This window comes from Myotis davidii, unplaced genomic scaffold (genome assembly GCF_000327345.1).
Source record: "Myotis davidii unplaced genomic scaffold, ASM32734v1 scaffold690, whole genome shotgun sequence".
Lineage (NCBI taxonomy): Eukaryota > Metazoa > Chordata > Mammalia > Chiroptera > Vespertilionidae > Myotis > Myotis davidii.
In genome coordinates, this window is record NW_006282875.1 from 1 (window position 1) to 9,403 (window position 9,403).

At 37.8% G+C, this 9,403-nt stretch overlaps 1 pseudogene; it reads right to left on the reverse strand.

Annotated features, from left to right (window-relative positions):
• Positions 1-2,880: 2,880 nt before the first annotated feature.
• LOC102767623 lies at positions 2,881-9,060 on the reverse strand (annotated as a pseudogene).
• Positions 9,061-9,403: the final 343 nt, after the last annotated feature.

Here is a 9,403-nt window from a genome sequence, read left to right on the forward strand (position 1 = left end):
AGACATATGTAAAATTTTAGACAATAAATAAATTAAAAGAGAGAGATTGAAAGAAACACACAACAAAATGGAAAAATATCCCATGTTCATGGATTGGAAGAATCAACATAGTTAAAATGGGCATATTGCCCGAAACAAGATACAGATTTGATGTAATCCCCATAAAAACCCCAATGTTGTTTTTAAAGAAAGAGAACAAGAAATCATTAGATTTATATGGAACCACAAAAGACCCTGAATATCCAAAGCAATCTTGAGGGGTGAGAAAACGAGGCTGGAGATATCATACCACTTGTCTTCAAATTATACTACAGAGCTACGATAATAAAAACTGCATGGTATTGGCAGAGAAACAGACACAGATCATTGGAACAGAATAGAGAGCTCAGCTATAAAACAATATGTATTGGACAGAACACTTTTGACAAAGGATCCAAAAACACACAATGGAGTAATGATAGTCTCTTCAATAAACGATGCTGGGAAAACTGGAAAGCCACATGCAAATGAATGAAACTGGATGTACAAAAGTTAATTCAAAATGTATCATGACCTAAATATAAGACCTGAAACAATAAGTTGCATAGAATAAAATATAGCTACCAAACTTATGGAACTTGGTCATAGAGAACATTTTATGAACTTGACCCCAAAGGCAAGGAAGGTAAATGGAAAAAATAAATAAATGAGTGGAACTACATCAAACTAAAACCTTCTGCACAGCAAAAGAAACTGACAAGAGAAAGAGGCAGCCAACGAGATGGGAGATATTTGTAAACAGTAGCTCCAACAAAGGTTCATTTTCCCAAATATATTAAGAACTCATAAAACTCAACACCAGACAAACAACCGAATCAAAAAGTGAGCAGAGGATCTGAAAATACACCTCTCCCAATAACACATACAAACTGCCATTAGATATATGAAAAGATGTTCAAACTCACTGGCAATTAGGGAAATGAAAGTCAAAGCTACCATAAGATATCAGATCACACCTGTTAGTGTGGCCATTATCAGCAAGACAAACAATAACAAGTGTTGGAGAAATTGTGGAAAAAAAAGGAAACCCTCATTCATTGTTGGTGGGAATGTAGACTGGTACAACTACTATGGAAAGCAGTCTGGCAACTCCTCAAAAATTTAAGAATAGAGCTACCATATGACCCAGCAATTGCTCTCCTAGGTAGATACCTGAGAACATCGAAATCATGTATTCGCAAAGATATATGCACTGCTGTGCTCATTGCAGCATTATTCACCATGGCAAATACATGGAAACAACCAAAGTATCCTGTAATAGAGGACTGGATAAAGAAGATGTGGTACATATACACAATGCAATATTATTCAGCCATAAGAAAGGATGAAATAGATCTATTTGCAACAACATGAATGAACATTGAGAACATTATACTAAGTGAAATAAGTTAGAAAAAGCTAAGAACCATGTAATTTCACTCATATGTGGGATATAAAACTGAAATTCGTGGACACAAACAGCAGTGTGAGGGTTGAGGGGGTGAGGGGAGAAGGGGTTCCTAATATATGGTAACAGGAGAAGATTTGACTTTGGGTGGTGGGCACACAGTGCAATATACAGATCTTGTAACATAGAAACCCACACCTGAAACCTATGTGTTCATGTTGACGAATGTCACCCCAATAAATTTAATAAAAAATTAACAAATTCTACAATGCCAACCTCCAGCCCTTTCTTAAAATTAATTTATTTGTTGATCATTAAACATAGAGTATATATCACAAAATTAATTTTATAGTAAAGTTGGCTGGAGCCTGGATAAATGGACAATTAACCTCTTCTCTGAGAACACATTCATAATTGGTAATAAAATACAATGCACATGCATGCATAAGACAAAAAAACCCTCCCTCTCTCTTATGCATTTGATACAGAAGCAAAAAGCTCAATCTGTAAAGCCTAGGAGGCCTAATTCATTTCATTTTTTTTCTTTTTCAACTTCCAATGGTAATCAAGTTTTCTTACAGAGCTCTCCTATTTTGTTTGCATTTAATACTCTAGCATTCCTTATTTGAGATCTAAAGCTTGTATTTAACACAAATATATTATTAGGTAGATTTTGAATAACTAGCTAAAATAAAGAGAGAATATATAAATTTCATTAGAAGGCTTTAAAATAATAACCTAATGATCAATCATTTATAATTTATCTATACATTATAGGTTAAATATTTCTGAATGAAAAATAAGATAAATCAAATTCTACATATTTTTATTTCTCTCCTGCTGCAAACAATAGTATTGATAGATAAAATATAGCAAAGATAAACTAAAAAACACAGCTGGTCTTGGGTAAAAGGCAAGCATCTCCATGGATCAGATACAAAAAGAAAACCACAAGTGTGAGCAAGGCTGCATGTTGCTGGGTTCCTGCTCTAGTAATAGGAAATAATGGCCAAGAAGTTAGGTCTTTTTGGAGAAGGCAGCTAACATGCTTCACACATGAAGGGGGATCAGGACTAACTCAGTGCTTAAAATAAATGAAAAATAAAAAAGATAGGCATGGGAGGACAGAACAGTTTACCTTGTCTCATAAAAGGAAGCTGCAAAATGTGAATAAGTATGTGAGACCTGATTCTAGTATAGGGACCTATATGGCTGCATGGATATAACTATAAAATTGCTGTATGGGGAGGGATGATAATAGAAATGGAGACAGAAAAAAAGGCCCTAGGTATATTACATTTTCCCCATTTGTTTGTTTGTTTATTTATTTTGCTTCACCTCTATAGGCATTTTTTCCCACCACCAGCATCCCCATTAATAAAACATAAAAGTTGTATGACAGGGAAGGGGGGGAGTGAAATATGATCATTTATAACCACACAAAAACATCTGTACATGTCTAGTGCCTGGCAGAGATGAGGGCAGCAGGGCGACAGGGCCGCAGAGGGCAGGGTCAGCCCTATTTGTAGAGGATATCGTAATGTCCAGGCTGATAGAGAAGATAGACCCTGGACTCAGAACTCTCAGGGAAGATGTGCGGGTTGGTGGTGCTGACGGCATCACAATCTATGTACGCCACCTGGACGGAGACGTTGAGGGCCTGGGCCAGCGCGATGATGTGGATGTGGTTGCTCTCCTTGTACATAGGCTCCACCTCCTGCTGGCAGAACTCCTTGACAGTCTACCTGCCTTCTATGAAGTGCTCAAAGAACTTGCTTTCCCGCTGCAGGTAGCCAGAGGTGAGCAGCTTCAGGTAGACTACCAGGTAGTCCAAGGTGCTCTTGTCATTGAAGGAAGCCAGCAGATCTGCTACTGAGGCCTGCTTCTCCACCTGCTCAATCAGGTCCATGAGCGTGTTGTGGAAATCCTCAATTGTGAACTCCGTGAAGCCCTGGGACAGACGTCTTCTTTGCTCTTGGCAGACACAGCCTTGAACCTCTGCAATTCCTTGCTGTCATCCAGCAGTGCCTCCAAGTGGGAGAATTCAAAGGCTCTGTAGAAGTAGAGCCTGGTCCATCAGGCCTGGTCTTGTGGATGTACAAGTATTTTTTGTGAAGGTACTTGATCTTCTGTTGGTAGATATTGTCATCCTCAGCATAATTCTTATACAGAACCGAGAGCTCCAGCTGCTCTGAGATCAGAGAGTTCTGCACAGCAATCTCTCGTTGAACTCGGTCCTGCTGAGCCATGATGGCTTCATCATAGGCCAATCAGTTAACACCTTCAGTGTTGCTGCCTAGGGGCTCCTGCTTCTGCTCTAGGAATATTACTTTTAAGAAGGCATTTACACACAGAGTAAGTGCCTCCTTAAATTTGGTGCCCTAGCTGCCTAACTCTCCTTACTGGGCTCTGCTAAGAATCAGTGAGCCCATCCTATGTAATAAAAGGGTAATATGCAAATCAACTGAACACAGAGTGACATGTCACTATGACAAGCACTGACCACCAAAGGGCAGACGCTCAACGCAGGAACTGCCCCCTGGCTGTCAGTGCTCTCAACAGGGAGAGCGCAGCTCAGCCAGAAGCCAGGCTGATGGCTGGTGGGCTCAGTGGCCCGCCTCTGAGGCAACACTAAGGATGTCCAACTGTGGCTTAGGCCTGCTGGACTGCAAAAGGGCACAAGCTGGGCTGAGGGACCCTCTTCCCAACCCTCAGTGCACGAATGTCATGCACCAGGCTTCTAGTACAAATATAAACAAATGGAGGATTAGTGAGACACTTTCTTTAAAAAATGTTAATAAATATGGAGAGAATAATAGAAAATCATCATTTGGCAATAATCATCAATATATGTTAAAACTATTGGGTTACATTTTGATGAGGAATAATATATTTACATACTTCCAAAGGATCTCCTCTACAACACACTTATTAATAACAAAGGGGCAAATAGAAACTTTACAGTAGGGAAACCCACATTTTCTTGTGATAAGAAATTTTAACATCTACTCTATTAGCAGCTTTCAAATATACAATAAAGTATTTTTAACTCCTCACCATGCTGTGTACTTTACATCCCCATGACTTTTTTATAACTGTAAATTTGTACCTTTTGATGCAATTTAGCTATTACACCATCCCCATTACCCACCTGTGATTTTTGTTTTAGATTTCACATATAAATGAGATCATACAGTATTTGTCTTCCTGTGTCTGACTTATTTTACTTAGTATAATGCCCTCAATTTCTAACCATGTAGTTGCAAAAGACAAGATTTCATTCTTTTGTATGGAATTCTGAATAATATTCCATTGTGTGTGCGTGTGTGTGTGTGTGTGTGTGTGTGTGTGTGTGTATGCCACATTTTCTTTCTCCATTCATCCCTTACTGGACACTTAGGTGGCTAACATGTCTTGGCTATTGTAAATAATACTGCAATGAACATGGGGTGCATATATCTTTTCCAGATAGTGTTTATGTTTTCTTTGGATACATACATAGAAGTATGATTGCTAGATCATGTGGTATTTCTTTTTTTAATTTTTTGAGGAACCTCCAGTTTTCACAGTGGCTGCACCAATTTACATTTCCACTAACAGTATACATGGGTTCCTTCTTCTCCACATTCCTGACAACACTTGTTATTTCTTGTCTTTTTAAAAGTAGCCATCTTCACAGGTGTGAAGTGATATCTCATTGTGGTTTTGATTAGCATTTTCCTGACATTCAGTGATGTTGAGAATTTTTTCATGTATGTGTTGGTCATCTGTATGTCTTTTTTTGGGAATTAGTGTTTTATCAGGTCCTCTGCCTGGTTTTTAATCGGAATGCTTGTTTTGATAGTGAGTTGTATGAGTTGTTTATATATTTTGTATATTGGCTCTTTATAAGGTATAGATTTGCAAATATTTTCTCCATTCAGTGAGTTGACTTTTAATCTTGTTGTTTCCTTTGATGTGCAGAAGGGTTTTAACAATAATCCCAATTGTTTATCTTTACTTTTGTTGCCTTTGCTTTTGGTATCAAATCTAATAATCATCACCAGGACTTATGCCAAGGAGATTATTACCTATCTTTCTTCTAGGAGTTTTATGATTTCAGGTCTTTTCCCCTGTCTTTAATCTATTTGAGTTAACTTTTGTATATTGTATAAGATAGTTGTCTAGTTTCATTGTTTTGCATGGGGATAGTCAGTTTTCCCAATACCATTTATTAGAGAGATTCTCTTTTCCCTATTGTATATTCTTGACTCCTTTCTCAAAAATTATAGGGGTTTATTTCTAAGCTCTCTATTCTGATTTATGTGTCTCTTGTTGTAATAATATCATGTCATTTTGATTACTATAGCTCTGAAATGTAGTTTGAAATCAGGGAGTATAGCATGATGCCTCCAGCTTTGTCCTTCCTTCTCAAGATTGCTTTTGGGTATTTTATGTCTTTTGTGGTTCCATATGAATTCTAGGATTGTTTGTTCTATTTTTGTGAAAAATGCCTTTGGAATTTTTTATAGGGATTACATTGAATCTGTAGATTGTTTGATTAATATGGACATTTTTACAATATTAATTCTTCCATCTATGAGCATGGTATATCTTTATATTTGTGTCTTCTTCAATTTTTTTCATCAATGTCTTTTACTTTTCAGTGTACAAGTCTTGTGACCTTTATGTAAGTTACCCAACTTCTCTAAGTCTATAAGAGTAATAGTACAGTTTAGCAACACTGGCCAGTAACCCATCCTCTGAATCAATAAGCAGCGCCAACATTTCTGAGCTAGGATTATTCCCGTTTCATTTGCTGAAATGCTTAGAGAGGCCTGCCCTCTAATGGGGTAGAGAGATCTGGGGTATGGCATTTTTCTCTGTGAACCAGAGTCACATGGATGAGACTCAGTTTCAGAGGCTTGAGGACAAACTTCAAATTTCTGAGATTCTTCTTTTGGAATGTATATGCACACATGGACATGCATGATGTACACACACATGCCCTATTGATTTGTTTGTTTGTTTTTTCCCCCCACTTCATCAAACCAGTTTCTTTTGCCATTTTATTCTCCTTAATGTTAATTGCTGAGACTATTAGATGTAGATGTTCTTTTTCTACTGGAGAGGTAAAAGGCTGATGGCATGCACTTTGATGAGATTCTGACTGGAGCAGCAGTGAAAAGACCTGGCAGTAGCAATCACTCACCTAGGGTGACTTAAGGGGAGAGAGAAGAAAGTTTTGATGTAGAACATGCAGTCCCAAAAATGGGTCTAAAGAACTTTGCCAGTCTTTGACAATGTTTGATATATCTGTACCTAAATGAGACATAAATACAAGGTAGTGAATGTTTCATAAAGTTAAAAAGATTCAATATAATACCTGTCCTCTATTTTGAGATTATGCCCTTCTATCTTTTTTGATGATAAAATGTCTTTTTTTATATTACTGTAGTAGCTAAAATGCTTTCACTTAGCAATTAAAATTTATAAATTCTGCATATGTTCCCAAAATGTTCATGGAAAATATTATTGGTCTTTGAAATCCAAAAATCTAGAAACCATTGATTAATATTGCCCGAGATGAAAGGACTCTTCAACATTGACCTTCTCATCCAAATTTTACAGATAAGTCAACTGACGGATTTGAACTCACATAGCAAGTTGATATCAGAACCAGGACTAGAACTGCATCATTTACTTTCAGGCTACTGAGCCTTCCTCTCCCCTGCCTTGCTGTTCCAAATGGAAAGAGACACCGATGTAAAGCTTCCTTGACCTCACTATGTAACCAATTTTTACCATGCACTGTTTATTTCCTGTTTCATTTTAAATTCAGGAACTAAAAGCACAGCCAAAATCCCAATGGGAAATGATGACAACTAAATTCCCTGCCTCCTAATCGTTAACCCTGTTAGAGGGAGTGGACAATAAAATGGTCATTTAAAGTTTTGCTAACTTGCTCATTGTTAAGTCAGAAGAAGTGCCTACTCAGAGCATTAATTTCTGATTAGCTGTTAATCTAGCCAGGTTAGAAAAGTGGATGTAGAAAAATAAGCATTCACATAGATTTTTCAGATCATTAACTAGCAATGGCTTGTAGAACTGAGCCAGTGCTGTTACAGAGGGGAAAACTGGGTTTCTGAGTTCTACCTAAAGCAGGAGACAATTAGCTTTTGGCCTGAAGAAGCTGAAGGGAGTGAAACCAGTTCAAAATCGGGGTATTTGGATTGCTCACACCTAAAATTCTAACTGCAGTGCCAAGATTAGAGGGACCCTAGTAAGAATCATGGAGAGGCACTGCTTTGGGAAAACATCTCTCTGCATCTAGATTAAAGAAGGTCTGACTTTGATAGAAAGGCCTCTAAACATGTGTTTATGAGTGTGTTCATTTCCTATGGTTGCTGTAACAAATCACCATGAACTTAATGGGGTTAAAACAATGCAAATTTATTATTTTATAGTTCTGTGTCAAAAGTCCAAAATGGGTCTCACTGAGCTAAAATCCAGGTGTCAACAGGGCTGCATTCCTTCTGGAGGCTCTAGGGGAGAATCCATTCCTTGCCTTTATCACCTTCTAAAGCAGTGGTTCTCAACCTTCCTAATGCCGCAACCCTTTAATACAGTACCTCATGTTGTGGTGACCCCCAACCATAAAGTTATTTTCGTTGTTACTTCATAACTGTAATTTTGCTACTGTTATGAATCATAAGGTAAATATCTGATATGCAGGATGTATTTTCATTGTTACAAATTGAACATAATTAAAGCATAGTGATTAATCACAAAAACAATATGTAATTATATACGTGTTTTCCGATGGTCTTAGGCGACTCCTGTGAAAGGGTCGTTCGACCCCCAAAGGGGTCGCGACCCACAGGTTGAGAACCGCTGTTCTAGAGGCTTCCCACATTTTTTTTTTGTCCCATGGTGGTATCACTTAGACTTCTGCTTCCACTGTCACATCTCCTTCTCTCTTTTACTTTGACCCTCCTATCTCTCTCTTATGAGGACTCTTGTGATTACAATGGTCCTACCAGGAAAATCCATGATAATTTTCCCATCTCAATATTCTTAACTTAAAACACATCTGCCAGTTGTTTTTGCCATTCAAAGCAACAATCACAGATTACTGGAATTAAGATGTAGACTTCTTAGGGGGCACTTTTTAGCCTTCTGCAACTAGTAAAACTATTTTTTCAAGTGAAATCATGTGAGGAACCCTAATACATAAATTGCACCAAAGCAGAACAGCTGTAATTAATGTCTTACCCATTCAGCCTCTACTACTTCCTAACCATGATAGTCATAGAAGCACCCAAGTGGCTCTAGGAACCTTGTGGCTCTAGGACAGTGGTTCTCAACCTTCTGGCCCTTTAAATATAGTTCCTCATGTTGTAACCCAACCATAAAATTATTTTCGTTGCTACTTCATAACTGTAATGTTGCTACTGTTATGAATTGTAATGTAAATATCTGATATGCAGGATGGTCTTAGGCGACCCCTGTGAAAGGGTTGTTCAACCTCCAAAGGGGTTGCGGCCCACAGGTTGAGAGCCGCTTCTCTAGGATCAATTTGAATACAACTGATTTATACCTGAAAGAAGGACATTATTTGGAAACACCTCAGCTAACACATCCTCAATATTCATTATATTCTTCAGTGAAACCAGATGCCTCTGAATGCTTGACAATGAGCTCTACAGAAGATACCTTGCTCATTCAGCCCTGCATTACCAGAATCTGAGGTGCCCAATGTTTGTTAAATGAATGAGTGAATAATTGATTAATGATGAATGAAAAATGCTTAGGCAGCATCAATTTCCTATTTTCCTACTCTCAGTTCTATGAGTTATATCTATATATCAGCGTTATTGGAGAAAGATGAAAATGGCACTGTGTCACCTTGCTCACCCTCACTATATACTGTCCCAAACTATGTATACACATATATACACACTGAATTTAATTACTTGTCATGAGTCTTAACAGAAC